The following is a 19,261-nucleotide window of genomic DNA, read 5'->3' as shown; positions in this document are numbered from 1 at the left end:
GCTCAGGGCCGGTACGGTGCAGAGGTCAAAGTGGTGCCCAAAACACATAGGTGCCTATGGAGAACAGGGGTGCTCCGGTTCTAGTCTGCCAGCAGGTAAGTACCCGTGTCCTCGGGGGGAAGACAAGGGGAGTTTTGTAGAGCACTGAGGGGGACACAAGTAGGCACACAAAACACACCCTCAGTGGCACAGGGGCGGCTGGGTGCAGCGTGCAAAGCAGCTGTCGGGTTTTGTATTGGTTTCAATGGAGGAATCCGGGGGTCACTCTAGCAGTGCAGGCAGGGCACAGGGGAGCTTCTCGGGCCAGCCACCACCTGGGCTAGGCAGAGGGTCGCCTGGGCTCACTCCTGCACTGAGGTTCGGTTCCTTCTGGTCCTGGAGGCTGCAGGTGCAGTGCTTGGTCCAGGCGGTCCCTTGTTACAGGCAGTCGCGGTCAGGGGAAGCCTCTGGATTCTCTCTGCAGGAATCGCTGTGGAGGTTCAGGGGGGTCGTCTTGGGCTACTCATGGGGTCGCAGTCGCCGGGGAGTCCTCCCTGTGGTGTTGGTTCTCTGGATGTCGAGCCCGAGGCGTCGGGTGCAGAGTGTGAAGTCTCACGCTTCCAGCGGGAAGAGTGAGGTCTTTGAAGTTGAAGAAAAGTTGCAAGTTTGTTGGAGGATGTTGAGCAGAGCTGCTGCTCACAGGAGTTTCTTGGTCCTGGGGGGTCAGGGCAGACCTCTGAGGCTTCAGAGGTCGCTGGTCCCTGTTGGATGCGTCGCTGGTTGCAGGTTTTTGAGTCAGGAGACAAGCCGGTAGGGCTGGGGCCAAAGCAGTTGTCGTCTTCTGTCGTCTCTGCATGCTTGTAGGTCAGCAGTCCTTCTTTAGTTCAGGTTGCAGGAATCTGATTTCCTGGGTTCTGGGTCACCCCTAAATACTAGATTTAGGGGGGTGTTTAAGTCTGGGAGGGCCAATGGGTACTGTCCTGGAGGGTGGCTACACCCTCTTTATGCCTCCTCCCGGTGGGGAGGGGGGCACATCCCTAATCCTACTGGAGGAATCATCCAAAACTAAGATGGAGGATTTCTAAAGGCAGGGGTCACCTCAGCTCAGGGCACCTTAGGGGTTGTCCTGACTAGAGGGTGACTCCTCCTTGTTTTTCTCATTATCTCCCCTGGACTTGCTGCCAAAAGTAGGGTCTGTGTCCAGGGGGCGGGCATCTCCACTAGCTAGAGTGCCCTGGGGCATTGTAACACAAAGCCTGAGCCTTTGAGGCTCACTGCTAGGTGTTACAGTTTCTGCAGGGGGGGAGGGGTGAAGCACCTCCACCCAGAGCAGGCTTTGTTTCTGGCCTCAGAGAGCACAAAGGCTCTCACCCCAGGGGGGCAGAAACTCGTTTCAGTGGCAGGCTGGTACGGACCAGCCAGTCCTGCACTGAAGGATTGGGTACATTACAGGGGGCATCTTCTAAGATGCCCTCTGTGTGCATTTGGTAATAAATCCAACACTGGCATCAGTGTGGGTTTATTATTCTGAGAAGTTTGATACCAAACTTCCCCAGTATTCAGTGTAGCCATTATGGAGCTGTGGAGTTTGTTTTGACAAACTCCCAGACCATATACTTAATATGGCCACACTGTACTTACAATGTCTAAGAATAGACTTAGACACTGTAGGGGCATATTGCTCATGCAGCTATGCCCTCACCTGTGGTATAGTGCACCCTACCCTAGGGCTGTAAGGCCTGCTAGAGGGGTGGCTTACCTATGCCACAGGCAGTATTTTGTGGGCATGGCATCCTGAGGGGGATGCCATGTCGACTTTGCCTTTTTCTCCCCCCCAACACACACAATCTGTAATGGCAGTGTGCATGAGTTAGGTGAGGTGTCCCTTAGGGTGGCACAACATGTGCTGCAGCCCTTAGGGACCTTCCTTGGTCACAGGGCCCTTGGTACCACTGGTACCTTTTACAGGGGACTTATCTGTGTGTCAGGGATGTGCCAATTGTGGAAACAATGGTACATTTTTAAGTGAAAGAACACTGGTGCTGGGGCCTGGTTAGCAGGGTCCCAGCACACTTCTCAGTCAAGTCAGCATCAATATCAGGCAAAAAGTGGGGGGTAACTGCAACAGGGTGCCATTTTCCTACAACCCCTACCCTACCTAATGACACCATGGGTACGCCGTGTATACAATACACCGCACCATGGCAGTTGTTAGGTCAATAGTGTCAGAATTGTTGATGTTATTGTTATGCTTTGCTGCACTAGCGTCAAAAATGTTGACGCTAGTGCAGCAAAGTGCAAGGAGGCCCATAAGTTACTATGGGAGCATCATTTTAACACCTTCTTTGAACAAGCGTAAAAAATGACGCCAAAAATGGCACACTGAAATCTTGTAGATTTCACAGCGCTATTTTTGCGGGACTCCTAGCGTCAAAATGCCCCCTTCCATACATTATGCCTGGCACACGCATAATGTGGCACAAGTGGGTGCAAAGTGGCACAATGCGAGCATTGCACCACTTTGTAAATACTGCACAGAAAAAAAGCCCTCCTTAATGCCATATTAACCTAAGAAAGTGACACTAATGTGACACAAGAAGGCGCTATGGACCTGTAAATATGCTGTATTGTCTTCTGTTCTAGGGAAACCACGTCTTTGTATATAGTGGGGGGTGACAAGGTAAAAGTCACACAGGCTGGGGATCAACCATGATTTTATTAATTTCTGGATTTTCAGTTGAGTTGATATTCTCCTTATACTAGATAGCATTGCAATTGCATTAATTGCAGTGTGCAATGGATTCATTTATATATTTTTTTAAATTGTGCTGTTCTCTTTGTTTTTGTGTGAACTAAAAGTGAATATTTGAGTCTATAAATTAATCTGCTTTTATGCCATCTTGTGTTAAAGAGTCTTTTATAGCATCTACTCATATTGAAGGCAGTCAGGCAGGAAAACTGTCTCTCCCTGGTGGTACTGTGAGGGCAACAGTTCAGTTTTCTGAGCTGAGTGATCACACCGTTTTTCAGTGTGATGTACCCAATGTAAATCAGGGGTCAGATTACAAGGAGATGTAACGTCACTTTTTGTGGCGTTAGGCCTCCTTGTAAATATGGGCCCCTCCAATGCACACCCACAGCAACACCCAGTGCACGCCCCTTCCATGCAAAGTGCTGCGTGTGAAGGCGCAGTATTTACAAGGCGGCGTTAAGCCACAAAAAGTGGCTTAACGGCACCTTACATATATGGTGCAGATCAGAGCGCTGCCGGAGTGTCACGTAAAGTGACGCTCTGGTGGCGCTAGGGGCTCTTAAATATGCTCTGAGACCATCTTGATGGTTTGCAACTTTAAAAGAACCTCAAAATGAATAAATAAGTGTGAAGTAGAGAAACGTATCAAAGATATATGTCATGGAAACAATGCATAATGTTTTATCAAATAGCATAATTGTGGATAGAGTGATTTCGGTATGCTTAGGGGCACTTAGAGCACGTAAAACTTCCTAAAAGAATGCGAAACTCTATAATTTGGGGGGTAGTTTATGCAACATCTATTACCTGTCTGAATTGTGATTTTGCATGTATGTGTCTGTGGGAATCAATGAGCATCTAGAGAGGACACAAAAAGGTATCCATCACTCCCCCGATCAAGAAACCATATGTGAGGAAAAATGTCAGTAATCTTTGTGATAAAGGTACGTTTTTGTGGCGTTTGAGTCTGCTAGAGTCAGATTTCTAAATTATAATATTTTAAGTCCATCCTTATTGTCCGATCTAGTGATGCTGTCAGTTCAAAACTGCACATGCTTTCATTTCATGTAATGTTCTCAAGGTTAAAGGTTATGTGATGGCACTTCCCGTGATGTCACATGTGGGTCAGAGGGCATGTCATGTCAATTCTGCTTCCCCTGCATTTTTTTGCATCAATGTCCATGATGTGTCTGCCTCTTTTCACTAAGTTAGGCTGCACGGAGAATTCAACAAGACAGTGCATTTAGAACAGGGATGTCCAACATTCATCCAGGAGATTTTCAGACCAAATACCGACTAACTAAATGAGCTCCATTTTAATATATTGAATGTACATTTACCCTATGTGATTCTCCAAAAATTCTGAAATGGATCTGGCCATCTCTGCCATTTGTTGGACACCTCTGACATAGAACTGTACATTGAGGGCAGATTATGCCAGAGAGAAAGCGTACTGAGATGTGCAGAAAGATAGAAAAGGCAGGAGGAGACAATGTTTAGACCAGTGGAGTAGACATTCTTTGCTTCTAATTGCAGCATGTCACATTGCCTATCACGAGGGGTGTCCAGTCGGGTACTGGAGGGCTGGATCCATCACAGCTCTTCAGGTTGTTCACTTTAGGTAAATTACTACTTTACATAGGCAGTGGTTATCCATACAATTTCACACAGAGACAGCCATTCTGGACCTACCCTAGACACAACTGCAGTTGCTGGGGATTTCACTCTAGACGCTCAAATTAGGTAACCCAATATTTTCACGTAAGTGTGGAAGAGGCAGCTTGATGGTCATCTGCAAATCTTACCCCTAGGCTTCCAGATATTGAAAGAGATGATTTTACTTTCAACCTGATGAACAGGACTACTGTTGAATTTTATTGAAAGTGCATCAGTTGGGTGATGCTTCACCCTACGTTTTACAGGAAGGGCGGGAGGACATTTCCTTTTTTTTAAATGAGCCTCATCAAACCTTCAGCAGGCACTGGGTGACAACCCTATGGAGTCACCTTCCCGCACCCCAATCACAATATCAGAGCTGGACTGGCCTCCCCTCGTGCTGGACCAGCGTCCATCAGTGCTTGATAGGCCTCTTATGGTGGTGGTTGCGCTGCTCCCTGCCAAGGGCATAGAAGACATTACCTTCCTGCTGGGGACAGACCTAGGGAGAGTTGATCAAGCATTCTAGCCTGGCTCGAACCGAGCCACCAAAAGATGTATATCAGGAACAAATGGCATGGGCAAATATGACAAATACTTTAAAATGAAAAAAAAAAGATATATATATATAATATTTTTTCATTACTTCTCAGTGTCTTCATTAAACGCATACAGTTGTATTACAGAATTCTGTGACATTTATTGAAAAATATTTGCTTTTAACACGAAGTGTTCGAAAATACCCCCATGCCCTGACAACATAGCCACAACTTACTCAAAATGTGTCAATTTGTCATGTTCCCTATCGATAAAGCTATATTTTTAATAATTGTGAATCAGGATTATTTTATATTAGCCATAGATGTCAAGTTGTTTATAGCACAGACCATGTACTCAATTATGCTCTCAAACGGGTTGGTTATTGAACATGATACAGAGTGAGTGAAGTAAACAGATGGGCTATGGATCACACTGGTGGGGAGGCATAGATTTGAGTCTAGGATTGCTTAACGTACAGGTAAAAGACAGGAGGGTAACTTCCTTCTCTCTTTTGTTTGACTCCAAAGATCAGTGCTTTTTTGGTTAGTTATTCAATTATTGTTATTACATTCATATTAGTATATGAAGTGCAATTCGAGCACTGTGCAAGATCCTTCCTCTGCTGCCCTCTTCCTCTAAAGCACTGATGGCCCACAGCATGACCCTGAGCCGGCTGGATTACTGCAACGCCTTGCTCTTCGGTGCCCCTGGTTACCTGCTCAATAGGAGGCTCTAAAGAGTCCAAGTAGTAGCGGCCAAATTGGCGTTAAATAGGCCCAGAAGATCTTCAGCATCCCTAGCCCTGAAAGAACTACACTTTCTCCCACTAAAACAAAGAATACTGTTTGAATCCATGTGTATTGTTCACAGATCTCTGCACAAACATGGTCCAGTTCCATTACAAACAAGAATACACAGGTGTTGGAAATGGCCCTTTTTGCAGGGTCATCCCCAGTCTTTTTGCCTCCTTCCTCCTATTTTTTCTGACCTGTTTTTGTTGGCTTTAGGACTCTGGGCTCTTCACCACTGCTAGCCAGTGCTAAAGTGCATATGCTCTCTGTGTAAAGTGTACTGTTGATTAGTTTATCCATGATTGGCATATTTGATTTACTGGTAAGTCCCTAGTAAAGTGCACTGGAGGTGCCCAGGGCCTGTAAATCAAATGCTACTAGTGGGCCTGCAGCACTGGTTGTGCCACCCACATTAGTAGCCCTGTAAACATGGCTCAGACCTCTCACTGCAGTGTCTGTGTGTGCAATTTTAAACTGCCAATTCGACTTGGCAAGTGTACCCACTTGCCAGGCCTAAACCTTCCCTTCTACTACATGTCAGGCACCCCTAAGGTAGGCCTTAGGTAGCCCCAGGGGCAGGGTGCGGTGTACGTTCAAGGTAGGACATATACTAGTTTGTTTTATATGTCCTAACAGTGAAATACTGCCAAATTCGGTTTTCACAGTGGAAGGCCTATCCCTCTCATAGGTTAACAAGGGGGCTGCCTTTAAATATTCTTAAAGCGCAGATTCCCTTTGAGAGTAGATAAAAAAGGGGAGTTTATGGTCTCCGAACTCGCAATTTAAAAATACATCTTTTAGTGAAGTTGGTTTTTAAATTGTCTATTTGAAAATACCACTTTTAGAAAGTAGGCATTTTCTTGCTTATACCATTCTGTGACTCTGCCTGTTTGTGGATTGTCTGTCTGGGTCAGTTTGACAGTTGGGCTGTTTTGCACCTCTCTAGACAGTGACAACAAAAGGGGGTGGGGGTGTAGCCTGCATATCCTGATGAGCCATCTGAGCTAGAGAGGAAGGAGGAGTGGTCGTTCACACCTGAAATGTCTGTGCCTGCCCTCATACAATGCAGTCTCCGACCCCCTGGTGTGTGTCTGGGGCCTGGCCTGGACAAGGAAGGATTTTGCAAACACTTGAGACTTTGCTTTGAAGTTTGACAACTTCAAAGGCACAACTGGGTATAAGAAGAAGACCCAAAACCCCAGACTTTTAGAATCTTTCTGGAATCAAGAGGAACATCTGCCCAGGAGAAGAGCTGAAGAGCTGAAGGAGGAGCACTGTCCCTTTGCTGTGTTGCTTTGCTGGACTGGCCTGCAGTTGCCACTTCTGCCTGAAAAGAGTGCAAAGGGTGAACTTTGCTGTGTGTCCTGCTTGAGAAAATTCTCCAAGGGCTTGGAGTAGAGCTTGCCTCCTGTTGGAAGTCTCAAGGACACCAAAGACTTCAGTTTCTTCGACTTGCAGCACTGGAAACTGTGTGTTTTGTGCTCTTCAAGAGGAGAAACCACCACCACGCCGCAAACGATGCGGCTGGCCTGCACCATTACCTGCCGACGCCACACGGAGTCGCATTGCCCGCTTCGCACCACGACCGTGGTCTCACCGACGCTGTCATCGGACTACTTCACCGGGCCGCTGCTCGCACCGCGACCTATGGGCCCTTCACTCCGGCATCACCTGCTCACACTGCAGCATGGGCATCCCCGACGACGACGCTCCAGCTGACACCGGCGCCGCTGCCTGCACCGTGGCCTGTGGATACAGCTCGTGAGGTACACGAAGCACCGTCCCATCCCGCACCGCCGCCCCGGTCCACCGACACCAGCACCATCGACTCCTGTGCCGTCACCAGGCATCCTGCCTGCAGCATGGCCTGTGGACACCGGTCGTGAGGGTCACAAAGCACCGCCCCGCACCACTGGCTTGGGCCTACCGGCGACAGCGCTTCAGCAACGACGACAACACTGCCTGCACCGTGACCTGTGGACACCGCACGTCGCACCACCCCGCTTCACACCGCAGCCCTGGTCTCACTGATGCTGCTGGATGCCGTCACCGAGCCGCTGCCTGCACCGTGACCTGTGTGCACCGCACTTCACATCGTCCTGCTTCGCACAGCAACCCCGACACCATCCACGCCGGCGCACCTGACTTCATCAACCTGGAGTACGATCTACAACGTGCGTGATCTCAAGGGCTCGACGACTCCTGCACCGACTCTGGAACCGACACCGCGACATCAGTGATGCTGCTCTCCGGAGCTCACCGCAAGGATCACGACGCCCTGCAAATCCAAGGTACTGTTTCCCGACACCGTAGCTGGCCCGCAACGCCACGACCGGCCTGAACTGTTGGTTTTGTTGATCACGACGACATGATAGCCCCAGGTGGAGCTATTGACTTCTAGGAACTGTAGTTTTGAGTAAATCTTGTAGAATTCATATTTTTCTTACTGTATGTTGGATTTTTATCGTATTTGGTCTTGTTTTATATAGATAAGGTGTTTTCACTTATTACTGTGTGTTATGTGTAAATGCTTTACACATTGCTTCTGAGATAAGCCTGACTGCTCGTGCCAAGCTACCAAGGGAGTGAGTAGGGGTTATCTGAGCAGGTATCTCCCTCATCCTGACTAGAGTGGGGGTCCCTACTTGGACACGGTGCAAACCGACTGCCAACTAGAAACCCCATTTCTAACAACAGGTATGCCCCCGTCAGGAATCTGCGCTCCTCTTCCTCAAACCTGGCCCAGGTGACCAAATTTAGGAAGTCTAGAACAGGAGGTCGTGCCTTTATAATCAGGGCAGTTCTTCTTTGGAACCACCTCCCAGAATCTCTGAGACACTTATCTGATTTGATGCACTTTCGGAAAGCGCTGAAGACTTGGCTATTTCCGCAAGGCTGGCTGACATTCTGAGGACAGTTAGCTACTCCTTGACAGTATAAGACATTTTTCTCTTTGCAGTTTATGGGATTGCCATCTTCCCACCCTGAATTTGCCCCCTCTCTTAGCGCCAGGATACCTGTTAGGTGACAGTACTTGCTTTTTAAGAGATTTAAGTTTAAAAAAATGAAGAGAATTAATATACATATCTCATCTTAAATCAGCCTGCCTCTATGCACATATGTAGACTTGTGCACAACCATAAGATTTAAAGGTCTTCCTTTCTCAGTGGAATATTAACACAGAGAGAAGGTCATGCACAGGGACAGAACATGTGTTTGTCTGAAATCATGCTGCATTTTGCAAGCGTCTTTTTGAAGAGCTGTAACCCAAGGACTCCGAGATATCTGTTTTTAGCTGATTGTTATCTAATTGCGGTGGTTATTAGGGTTTGAGTGTCTCCTAAAATCCCTTTTCTCAAGGCAGCCCCCCAGCCAGCAGTAACATCAAAAACAAACGGCATCTCCTGCCTTCCCTTACTCTGCTGGCTCGCCTGTCTTGACAAACAAAACCATTTTAGGAAAGGCTCAATACTCACAATTACATCTAAAAAAAACTCAGAGGTCTTGGAGGCCCCCCAAGAGTTTGCTCCTCAAGTTACAGCACTTCAAGGAGAGAGACGATGCAGCGTGGCTTCGGTAAGACATGTCGGCTCCGCCACTCTTTAATCCTCACTTTCCACCTTAAAACATGCGGGAATATTGTCCTCTGCGTCCCTCTAACTCCAAAATATAGGACGGATAAATCCCTTATGTTGCCTACCGTTCCTACGCCCATGTTCCCAACATGCCTCTCCCGGTGCAAGATGGACCACTTTCAGTGATGTGTAGAGAGCCACCCGGGCTCTCTTGGCGTTGGACAGGCCTCTCCCGGTGCGGGCCCAGCCTCACTCACACTGTGCTGGGCTCATCTCTGCCGGTGCTGGCTCAGCCTCACACAGTGCTGGGCTGGTGTCACGTGCTGGTCCAGCCTCACACTGTGCTGGCCTCTCCCGGAGCTGGCCCAGCCTCACACTGAGCTGGGCTGATCTCTGCCGGTGCTGGCCCTGCCTCACAAAGTGCGGGGCTGATCTCTCCCAATACTGGCCCTGCTTCACACTGTGCTGGGCTGATCTCTGCCGGTGCTGGCCCAGCCTCACACTGAGCTGGGCTGATCTCTGCCGGTGCTGGCCCAGCCTCACACTGTGCTGGGCTCATCTCTCCCGGTGCTGGCCCTGCCTCACACTGTGCTGGGCTGGCCTCTCACGGTGCTGGCCCAGCCTCACACTGTGCTGGGCTCGTCTCTCCCGGTGCTGGCCCAGCCTCACACTGTGCTGGGCTCATCTCTCCCGGTGCTGGCCCTGCCTCACACTGTGCTGGGCTGGCCTCTCACGGTGCTGGCCCAGCCTCACACTGTGCTGGGCTCGTCTCTCCCGGTGCTGGCCCAGCCTCACACTGTGCTGGGCTCATCTCTCCCGGTGCTGGCCCTGCCTCACACTGTGCTGGGCTCGTCTCTCCCGGTGCTGGCCCAGCCTCACACTGTGCTGGGCTCATCTCTCCCGGTGCTGGCCCTGCCTCACACTGTGCTGGGCTCATCTCTCCCGGTGCTGGCCCTGCCTCACACTGTGCTGGGCTGGCCTCTCACGGTGCTGGCCCAGCCTCACACTGTGCTGGGCTCATCTCTCCCGGTGCTGGCCCTGCCTCACACTGTGCTGGGCTCGTCTCTCCCGGTGCTGGCCCAGCCTCACACTGTGCTGGGCTCATCTCTCCCGGTGCTGGCCCTGCCTCACACTGTGCTGGGCTCGTCTCTCCCGTCTCTCCCGGTGCTGGCCCTGCCTCACACTGTGCTGGGCTCGTCTCTCCCGGTGCTGGCCCAGCCTCACACTGTGCTGGGCTCATCTCTCCCGGTGCTGGCCCTGCCTCACACTGTGCTGGGCTCATCTCTCCCGGTGCTGGCCCTGCCTCACACTGTGCTGGGCTGGCCTCTCACGGTGCTGGCCCAGCCTCACACTGTGCTGGGCTCATCTCTCCCGGTGCTGGCCCTGCCTCACACTGTGCTGGGCTCGTCTCTCCCGGTGCTGGCCCAGCCTCACACTGTGCTGGGCTCATCTCTCCCGGTGCTGGCCCTGCCTCACACTGTGCTGGGCTCATCTCTCCCGGTGCTGGCCCTGCCTCACACTGTGCTGGGCTGGCCTCTCACGGTGCTGGCCCTGCTTCACACTGTGCTGGGCTGGTGTCACGTGCTGGTCCAGCCTCACACTGTGCTGGGCTCATCTCTCCCGGTGCTGGGCTCATCTCTGCCGGTGCTGGCCCAGCCTCACACTGTGCTGGGCTCATCTCTCCCGGTGCTGGCCCTGCCTCACACTGTGCTGGGCTGGCCTCTCACGGTGCTGGCCCAGCCTCACACTGTGCTGGGCTCATCTCTCCCGGTGCTGGCCCAGCCTCACACTGTGCTGGGCTCATCTCTCCCGGTGCTGGCCCAGCCTCACACTGTGCTGGGCTGGCCTCTCACGGTGCTGGCCCAGCCTCACACTGTGCTGGGCTGGCCTCTCACGGTGCTGGCCCAGCCTCACACTGTGCTGGGCTCATCTCTCCCGGTGCTGGCCCTGCCTCACACTGTGCTGGGCTGGCCTCTCACGGTGCTGGCCCAGCCTCACACTGTGCTGGGCTCATCTCTCCCGGTGCTGGGCTCATCTCTGCCGGTGCTGGCCCAGCCTCACACTGTGCTGGGCTCATCTCTGCCGGTGCTGGCCCAGCCTCACACTGTGCTGGGCTCATCTCTCCCGGTGCTGGCCCTGCCTCACACTGTGCTGGGCTCATCTCTCCCGGTGCTGGCCCTGCCTCACACTGTGCTGGGCTGGCCTCTCACGGTGCTGGCCCAGCCTCACACTGTGCTGGGCTCGTCTCTCCCAGCGATGGGCCAGCCTCACTGTGCGGGGCTGGCCTCTCCCGGTGCTGGCCCTGCCTCACACTGTGCTGGGCTGGCCTCTCCCGGTGCTGGCCCTGCCTCACACTGTGCTGGGCTGGCCTCTCCCGGTGCTGGCCCTGCCTCACACTGTGCTGGGCTGGCCTCTCCCGGTGCTGGCCCTGCCTCACACTGTGCTGGGCTCGTCTCTCCCAGCGATGGGCCAGCCTCACTGTGCGGGGCTGGCCTCTCCCGGTGCTGGCCCAGCCTCTACTGGACGTCGGCAACATTTGCTGGTGCTGGGGCCGCCTCTCCTGCCCGTCAGACGCACTCTCTGCAGGATTTATCGGCCCCAGAAGCATTAACCCTAGCCCCCTTTACTGACTCAGTATAAACAGATGGATCGGCTGAGGGGACGGTTCCCAGCAAAAGAAGATGGCTGAAGAGAAGCACATAGTTATTTTCTCGGGGGTGAGAGGTTATGGGAAGCGGAAGTCACCAGAACAAGGGGGCGTGTCCTGTAGATGGGGTTGTGAGGGATTGAGGTCTCAGGTTCGAACTGGCCTGAAGTTAAAGACGTTTTAAGGAATTGGCATAACGGGGTCTGGCCCAGGGCCCCAGCCTTTTAAGGGCCCCCTGAAATAGCCAGCTCTGTTCTGCTGTGGGTTTTGCCCTGAGGACCTTGAATCATTTCTAAACAGGTTGTTTTAAATACCGTTTTCCTTTAACCTAGTTTAATGTGGGTGATGTACCAAAGCCTATTACAGATATTTTGCACAGCAATGTTTGCTTTTCCACACAATGCAATATCCATAAACAAAGTTTCTTTTAGATCAAAAGAAGAGTTCACATATGAGAAGTGGGGGGGGGGGTCACAACAATTATTTGCAAAAATATTAGTGAGCTGCTGCTGTGTTATAATATTGAAAAAACACATCACTATCCATGAATATTAGATGTAAACACATTTTTAGACCAGTGTGTCTTTGCACTGTCAATGAATGACCTGGCGAAGGAGTGAATGAAAGAGCTAAAAATAGATCACAAATACAAAGCTGCTCAGATCAGGCGCCCCTCTTTTTTGGCTGTTTGTCAGTCTATTATGTTGTTTTGTGGACCGGTTTTTACTATTGATTTAGCATTACCACAAACACTGCCACAAATGTGCGAAGTTCCCTTTCCTGGAAAAACATCTATGTTGCGTCTTTAAAATTTCGACCCCAATTTGCAAATGTCGTCCACTTTTTAAGCTATCTGAATTGCTATTGAGGGCCACTTGTTTTTGGTGCCCGGACCTATGTTCTTTGCCAGTCTGACCCTGCCAGAGTTCTCCCTACTCAGTGACTCTCAGCTGAGGGGATACCATAGGATGTAGACCAGTACTTGTAAGAGACAGAGTTCTGGTGCCCGGGACTCCACTCAGAAGCGAGCTGCTGGCGCAATTGAATATTGCTGCGCCCGATTCCAAGGCTGCAAAGTCCCAAATCCATTTTAGACCTCTTTAGAACCTCTTTAATCCACTCCCAGACACTCCCGGCCTTTTTATCTCACTCTTGCATGTTCCTGCTTTCTGCCTTTATGACAACTTTCTCGTCCCCCATCTATCCATTTTGAATGTTTTTCTCTCTCTTCCTCTCAGGAATTGTTCGATGAGGAAAAATAAGTGCTGGTCCACAAAAATGAGTGCCAGTGGCCCCCAGAAATCAGGCACTGATGTAGAGTTTTAATTCTCGTGAGAGCACCTTTCACTTGTCCCATCTGGTAATGTCCGCCCCAGTCTCCTCACAGAGCCCCTCAACCGGAAGCAAAGATTAAGAGGCTGGCGATCTGGTCACTGAGGGCAGAGCGTTGCTGCAAAAAGAAGCCGTGATGAGGTCTATGCTCAGGGCACTGTCCTACGCAGGGCTTTCAATGGAAATAGAGAAGTCCTGGTAATAAATATCCAGAGAACCTGTTTGCTCCTGCAAAGGGCGTTACTCTTTCATTAAATGTATCATAGCAGTGCTGAGAAGTGCAGATACTCACCCTTTCATTTGAAATAAGTGCAGATACTCAGCACAGAGCAGTACCTTCATTTTTAAAGCACTGGCCCTACAGCTCCACGCATGGACATCATTTAGGGGTCGGTATGCCCTTTGCTACCCATGCCATTGCCTTTGTGACCCCTGACCTCGGAGATGGCAAATTCAGTGCCAGGATCACAGGGGCAGCTCATCCTTACAGACGTCAGTTGGGGCTCAACTCTCTTTGTTTTCTGTCAGCTTATATTACACTAATAGTGGAAATAATATAGTAGTCACTATTAGTGCTATAACAATGGAGTACACTTAGCTGGAATATGCCCGTACCATGGCTTTTAAATGTATGTTGTGTGTGTTCTTGCGGGTGAGAGTGCGTTTATGTGATGGAGAGAATGTATGTAAGAGTGAATTTGTGTGTATGTGTAAGTATGTGTGTGTGATTGAAAGTGGAGAAAGTGGAGGTCAAAGGGCATGTAATGTCACTTCGCTGCACCTGGCATTTTGGTGAATTGATGTCTATGGCTCCATGGTGTCGGGGAGGCCTAGGAAGCACCCTGGTCTAGCCCTTGTCGATCCTGTTATCTGTTGCTCCTGCCCCAGAACCGCTAATGCAGGCGGCCTCACTGGGCAGCACCTGCAGCCTGTACTGCTCTTGCTTGATGCAGGACACATCTCAGAGGTCTTGTGCGTGTGCCATCTCCATCAAACAAACCCCTGAGGATGGGCTGGAGAGAGATCATCTCCAAACCTGTAAAGTGCTGTTGACTAAAATGCCAAAAATAGCTGGGATGTTAAACATGAAGGGCTATTTTGTTTCTTTCTTACTCAGGCTAAAAGAAGGGATTGTGATTCCAAGGAGAGACCTGGGAATGAACCTCCTCGAAGGAAAAGAAGCCCACGATTGAAGCATCTATTGCTAACTGGTATTCAGTTTTAATGTTTACATGTTTTAAAAGAAATCTGAGGTAGCAACTGCCATAATATTTTATGCAAACAAAATACCCAAAGCTCACCATATATATGGGGGTATAGCTTGGCTGGATTATGATTGTGACTTCAGATGGGCAAGGGCGGAGGATCCAAACATTGGTTGGGATCATACGGAAATCAGTGTGTGGCTAGAAAGAGTTAAAAACAAAACTTCCAATAAGCAGCCTTTTTGCCACCAACAGGCCTAGAGCAACAAGAAAGGGTCTTTTTGGGCATTCAACAGAAAGTTGTGCACCCGGGTCTTGTAAATTCAAACATGTATGTTTCTTATGTGGCCACCCCTCATACCCTGAGTATAAGTGCATTAATAAATCTAAAGAGAAAGTGAGGTAGAATTCTAAGTCATCAAACTAGTAATTACTCACTCCCGCAAGTATAGATCAGCAAGTTGCTCCCTTGTCTCAATTTATATCCCCATAGGACAACAGCAGAGTTACGGTTTTTTGGCGTCTCCACTGGCTTCCGAATTTCTGTCTGAGGAGTCCTTCTCATTCCACACTGTAAGAATCTACTGTCAGCTTTAGCTCATCAAGTGGTGGTTTCAAGAAAGCTATCAAAGGAGGGCTCATTGGGCAGGATCACAGGACCTTTAGTCACACCCTCATTTGGTGGCTTTTGTCTGCTCCCCGCTGGGCATGGTTCTAAAGAAAGAGTCTGGGCAGCTTGGACTGATTCATAACCTCTGAGCCCTGAAGGGTCTTTGGTTCATGATGCCACCAATCCTGATTGCTCCCCAGTGAAATATTCCTCTGTTGACTTGGCATTGTCCAAGCTATGGAGCTGAGCCTTGGGACGCTCTTGGCAAAAACTGATATTGAGTCTGCATTTAGGCTTTTACCAGTACACCTAGATGATTATCACTTGTTGGGTTTCCAGTTTGAGGGCTACTACTATTACGACAAATACATGCCTATGGGAAGTGCAGCCTCTTGCACCTATTTTGAGCAGTTTAGTTCCATGTTGTGAAACAAACAACTGGTCAACACAATATCATCCACTATTTGGATGACTTCTTGATCATTGGCCAGCCCAGTTCAGAGGTATTTAACTGGCCTTTATGGGCACTGATATCCTTGTTCCGGGAACTTGGGGGTCCCCCTAGCCTAGCCCAAGGAAAAACAGTGAGCCCATACACATGTATCACCTTTTTAGGTATGGAGATTGACACAGTAGCAGGTGAATGCTGCCTCCTTCCTGATATAGTGCTTGCCTTTTGTCAGTCTATTGACTCAATGCTCACCATCAAGAAGATCACTTTGCATTAGCTCCAAGTCTTGGTGGGCCAGCTCAATTTTGCTGTGAGAATTATTCCACTGGCTTGCCCCTTTTCTAGATCTATAGCCAGAGCAATGACAGGCCTCACTCAGAAATACCACTGTACCAGACTTCAGGCACTGCTTCCTGCAGCAATTTAATGGCTCAGTCGTTTGGCCTGCACCCCCCACTGTAATCAAACTCTAGGTCTCTTCACTCATTCAGCTGACAGTGTCCGCTTCAGAGCCATATTGGGTGCACAGTGGTGCAGGGGAAACTGGACTGCTTCTTGGCAAGACAGTGGAATTACGAGGACCATCATCTTCCTAGAATTATTTCAGATTGCTGTCACAGTGACCATAAAGTCTGAGGTGTTCATGAACAAAGGCGTTATCTTCTTGTCTGACATCATGTTTGTAGTCAAAGCCATTAACAGACAAGGGGCTTCCTCCACGCTGGTTCTTAGGTTGTTGAAGCACCTAGTTTTACTTTGTTTGAAACTGAATGTTGTGTTTAAAGCCAAACATATTTCAGGGGTTCACAATAATGGCAATGACACTGTCTCGGTCCAAGTCGCAGGAGTTTTTGAACTTTTACCCACAGACAACAGAGAAAATGGTGGAGTTCCGGAAATGTCTGTGGAAGATTAAAGCCCGTCTTACTAAATTTAGTAATGGCCGTCTTAGCAAAGTACATGTGGGGGCCGATGAGAAATGTTTCTGGATATACAGATTCTTTTAAAGGAGAAGAACGTCTCTGATTTGTTGTCTTCTATCGTCATTTGTCTCTATCTGAGGGCTTTATGTGACCAGGGCAAGCCAGTTTATTAAGCCAGTGCACATTTAGTGGCCATTAGCTTTTTTGCCAAGCTATGAGGCGTATTGGACATGGGCAGCTGTTTCTTGGTAAGGAAGTAATTAGCTTGTTGGGCGAGGTTGGGGGGCTCTGTCAAGAATGGTAGAAGATTAATCGATGCTCCGAAGCTTGGTACCATCTTGGAGAGCCTCCATGTGGTCTGCAGCTTCCTGTACTAAATAGCATTATTTTCTGCTGTATTCACATTTGTCTTCTCTGGGGCTTCAGGACAGGTGAGTTAGTTTGCTCTTCCAGAACTGATTATTTAGGGGTGTTACAGTGGATTGACACCCAGATCGACTGGGACAAACTCGCTCTTAAGCTTAGGAGATCCAAGACTAATCCGGAGGTGAAAGGGAACATAGGAGAGCTCAGGGTGGCCCACGGTTCTCCCATCTGCCCTGCTGCTCACATGAGAGCACACATCTCTGTTGGGCCTAGCAGCAGTTCTTCTGAGCTCTTCATTCATTCAGCTGGGAAGTCCCTTTCACGCTATCACTTTTCAGTGGAATGGTGCAGCACTCTCAAGATCATTGGGGTTGACCTTATGGATTACTTTTCACACTCCTTCAGGATTTTTTTGGCAGAGGTAGGCCTTTCACATCAGGATGTCAAGCGGATAGGCAGGTGGTCATCATCTTGTTTTAAGCATTATATACATCCGGAGTTTCAGTAAGTGTTGCCAATTTTTCTGTTAGGAATGTCTCACATTTTCTTCCTCTCACGCTGTTCCTCTGCTCTTTTCTAGTAGTATGCCTTCCAAGGTGCTGTGGGTTATCGGCTTCTCCTTCGTGCGGCATGCAGCTTACCGGCTGCAACAGCATCGTAAGCCAAAGCTCGGAGTGCTGAAAGATGTCTTCTTCAGGTGCATCAGACTTGGCCTTTCACAGTTTCACCGGTTAACTGAGGAGACGAAAGGTTATAAGAGACTCCAGTTTCTGGACCTAGTCATCATGCATGTGGTGCAAAACACTGAGGGTAGCTATTTTGTCTGAGTTTTCTTGGCTAAGTAGGATCTTCCCGGAAGCTGTCATCATATGGTCTCACATGAGACCATGCAGGAACTAAGGCAGGGGCATTAAGCCTAGGGTTTTTAAGATGTCTGTTAAGTGGATCAGCTCTGAAATGGCAAAATTGTGCCCTGGTCTGAGGCGTTTATAGAACATTCCCCACAAACTGATCAGGGATAGCCTCATGTTTCACAAGGATGGGGAGCATGTATCTGAGGCAGGGACTGACCTAATCTAATTATTGACAACATATGGGTGTTTACCCAGAACTTGTTTTTTGGTGGGAAGGGTGAAGGTCCTGGTGTTCCTGGTCACCCTTGTGGAGGAGAGGTTACCCCCAAGATTACTTCTCAACAGTGGGGAAGTTCTTCATCTCATTCTTCTTAGAGCAGCACTGAGGGTGAAGACAGCAATACGGACACTGAGAAAGGATGTTCATGCTGGCTTGGGACGTGGGTGCATGGTTCTTCAGTGTAGGGCATGGGGCTTTATCCCCTGGTCACACTTCTTCTAGCTCCTGAAACAGCCTAGTGTTGGTGGGTGGGACCATGGACAGTGATGCAGGTGGTTGCACATATGTGGTCCTTCTGGGATAAAAGTTTGCCTATACTTTAGTGTTGAAGTGTTGTCCCCAATTGTAAATAACTGTATGTATCATGCTCCTAAGTTTTATACTCATTTACTAAACTGTTACATATCTTAGAATTTTGACCTGTGGCTATCTATGCTTGCTGTGTTTTGATCTATGACTTATTGGCAATGTATGATTCTGAACAATTCTTGTTGTGTTTTGATCGTACAGTAATAAACATGACCCATCTTTACAAAACGAATAGTTGACTTGTCATTGACTCGTTTGGGTTTGAGGGGGTGCGGTCCGGACTGGGGTCTTCGGGTCCTATCCCTAGAGTGCCATGCTTCATTGGAGAACTGAGTTAAGACCTGGGGTCCGAGCACCGCTCCCTTTCCTGCGTACGTGACTCTATGGCCACTGCAGGTGGGGGGTGCAGGAGTTCTCCCAGGAGACGAGGGAGGCTTCCAGTCATTAGTCCCACGAGTCACAGGAACGATTACAGGAATAGGAAGTGGCATGCGGGATCAGCACGTCACTTCCGCTCCTGCAGCAGGGATGGCTGGGACTGTTTAGGGAGAACGGTGTGATTCACCCATCCCTCTTATCAAGTGCAGGTGGTATTATTCCTCCCAAGGAAGGAAGGGTTACCCCCAAGATTGCTTCTCAACCCCGGGGTAACTCTCCATCTCATTCTTCTTAGAGCAGCACTGAGGGTCAGAACAGCAATCCGGATTCCAAGAAAGCATGTTCACCCCGGCCTGGGGCACGGATGCATGGTTCATCAGTGCAGGGCATGGGGCTGTAGACCCTGGTCACAATTCTTGTAGCTCCTGAGACAGCCTGGTGTTGGAGTGGTTGGACCATGGATGCGGACAAGGTTAGAGTGAGTGAGGACCACTCCTCAGCAATGCAGGTGATTGCACCTGTGTGGTCCTTCTGGGATGAAGGGTTGCCAAAACCTTAGTTTTGGAGTGTTGTCCAAGGAAACCCCAATTGTAAATAACTGCTGCTGAATTTT

The 19,261-nt window shown here is 49.5% G+C and overlaps 1 long non-coding RNA gene across 1 annotated transcript in view; it reads left to right on the top strand.

The window, feature by feature from the left end:
• LOC138294154 (uncharacterized) overlaps positions 1–18,595 on the top strand; it is a 106,702-nt gene extending 88,107 nt beyond the window's left edge. Inside the window, exons 2-3 of the long non-coding RNA XR_011203228.1 lie at positions 14,390–14,483; positions 17,408–18,595. This is a non-coding gene — a long non-coding RNA (uncharacterized lncRNA). The remainder of the gene's footprint in view (positions 1–14,389; positions 14,484–17,407) is intronic.
• Positions 18,596–19,261: the final 666 nt, after the last annotated feature.

The sequence above is a fragment of the Pleurodeles waltl genome, chromosome 4_2 (genome assembly GCF_031143425.1).
Source record: "Pleurodeles waltl isolate 20211129_DDA chromosome 4_2, aPleWal1.hap1.20221129, whole genome shotgun sequence".
Taxonomy (NCBI): Eukaryota; Metazoa; Chordata; class Amphibia; order Caudata; family Salamandridae; genus Pleurodeles; species Pleurodeles waltl.
This window is presented reverse-complemented; position numbering and strand designations above follow the sequence as displayed.